Source organism: Fulmarus glacialis, unplaced genomic scaffold (genome assembly GCF_000690835.1).
Source record: "Fulmarus glacialis isolate BGI_N327 unplaced genomic scaffold, ASM69083v1 scaffold23870, whole genome shotgun sequence".
NCBI lineage: Eukaryota > Metazoa > Chordata > Aves > Procellariiformes > Procellariidae > Fulmarus > Fulmarus glacialis.
The window spans coordinates 6306-8719 of NW_009187498.1; positions in this window are offsets into that span (position 1 = coordinate 6306).

The following is a 2414-nucleotide window of genomic DNA, read 5'->3' on the forward strand; positions in this document are numbered from 1 at the left end:
GAAGGCTAAGGTCATCGCAGGAAGGTTTGGCTGCTTGAGGTTGTGCCTTTGAGTCCCCGCAGCCGTGGAGCAGCCAGCGCCTAAAGAAACCGGGACCATCGCATGAGAAATAACTAAGAGAAGCAAACCTTGCTGAGGGTGGTTGGAAAAGCCCATATAACCACCTAAACCTGAGTGGGGCTTTGAAGATGAAGCATCACTAGGGCTTACACCGTTATCCCAAAGCAGCTGAAGGGTGGGACCGGAGGGGCCGTGCCGAGCCAGGCAGGGCAGTGCTGCTGGCGTGGCCGGGGTCTCCCCGCGGGCTTGGAGCCATCGGCTGCGTCTCCTAATGCACTCTTAGCTAGAGAGGAAAGAAAGACCCAAACCCTCAAGGGCTGGCACGTTTCCTGAGCCGCAGTCAGAGAGGAGCAGGGCGGGAATGGAGGAGCCCATCCCCACCTACGAGCATCCATGGCCAGCGAGGATAGAGACGCGTATCCCAAGGGAAGACTTTAGGAACTCCTTTTCTCACCCTCTGCACCAGAGCGGGCATTTCGCAGCAGAGCCCAGCCCAGGGCTGCCTGGGCAGGGTTGGACACCTTCCACCAAACCTGAAGCAGCCTGGCAAGGTGGAAAACCCTTCCCGATGTCCAACCCGAGCACAAACACCGAGGCGGGACATCCCACCTGCCCTGGATGAAGTCTCCCCCCTGGCAGCACTGATGCTCCCGCCCTGGCTGTGCTCTTGCGGCACAAGGACAAGGTCACGGCGTTAAGCGAGGGCTGCGAGCAAGGCGCTGCCACGGGGGGAAGGCGAGTGGGAGCCCAGGGTGGCCCTGGCCCAGGAGCTCTCCATCACCCCCCCAGGGCCAGCAAACAGCAGGCAGAGCAGGCAGCAGGGTCTGCTGGCAGCCCCAGGCGCACCCAGAATCAAAGTGACCAGGAGGCAGGAGCCAAAGGGGACAGGGACAAAGACAAGGCTGCAACACAAGTCCAACACCCACCCTGAAGATTGTGCCAAACCGAGAACTTGCCCCCGGTGCCAGCACCCACCCGAGGGACCCACCTGGGGCAGGAGCGGCTTGCAGGGGTGAGGGCCAGCGGGACACGGCCAGGAGCAGGGCTAGGGACCAGCAGCATCCTTCAGGCCAGGACTAGCATCCCCAGCTGAGCTTAAATAACCTCCTGGGCCCACGGGTGGGGGTGTGGGTCCCAGCTGAGGCTGCTTAGGGCCATCAAGGGCTAGTAGTGCCCATGGGAAGATGGCAATTTGGCCCCACAACTGCCCAGATGTGGCTTTACTGGTTGCATGGCAACGCCCAGCGGGGCTGTACTGGGGGAGCCACAGCGGTCGCTGCCAAGCCTGGTGCACGCTGGGCGTTGGCGACGGCCCGCGGTGCTGAGCACTGAGGTGGGGTCCGGTATGGCCGTATATATGGAAGAAATCATGAATTGCTCTTCGCCTAACTCTGTCCATCTTCAGGCTTCTCCCCCTTGCACCAGGGAGTCACCTCCGTGCCCGGCGGATCCCTGCTCCTGGGAGCCCTTTCTTGAAGGTCTGAGGACCAAAATCACACCCTCGAAAGCTTGGAAATTACCCGAAATATCAACACGAGCAGGAGCAGAGCTGGGCATAACTGAGCATCCCTTTGCTGGGGCTGGGGCCAAGCCGCCAGCGCTCAGGATTCGTGTGCAGCCTCGTGGTGGATGTGAGCAAGACGCGCCTGCGAGGACAGAAATTAAGTTGGTGTCGCGGGTAGCCCATCACCACCCAAAGCATTTTGGTCCCCTGAGTTGGGACAGGCCTTGAGATCGCGGGTTTTGGGTCAGAAGTTGGGTTTTCAACGCCGAAGTCGTAGATTTGGTGCCGCTGGTGCAGGAGGGATGCTATTACGACAGGTTGAGATGGCACTTGTCGCGGGAGGGGACGGTGTCCCCGTGTTCCTGTTAGCAGCCATTAATTGAGGAGGTTAAAAAGCAGCTTCTCCCGTGGCTTGGCTAAAGTTGCCTGTCCCGGCTACCGGAGCCTAAAAACGTGTGCCTAACTCCTCCTTGGTTTCTTCTGCTGCAAGCTCTGGGTCTTGGTAGGGCTTTTTTGGGGGGAGATTAAAGGGATCTTTCTTCTCCAGGGATGCTCTCCCATGGCATGGTCTCAAATGCTGTTATCAGACCACATACCCACCTTCTGCCCCTCGTCAAGTCTGTCCCTGCTGGGAAGAGTTTCAGACCTCAAATCCTTTTTTTCTTCATTCCCCTCCGGGGTCCCCATGGGGGATGGAGGTATGGGTGGCCCCGATTCCTCCCGGGCCCCCTGCGTGGAGGCAAAAAGCCCCGGGTGCCGGTGGCCGTATCCCAGGCGGATGCTGAGAATGGCTCTTTGTTCCCTGTTTCTAATTGCTGGGCCCAAGCAGCTCGTTAGCCGCTCTGCCCCG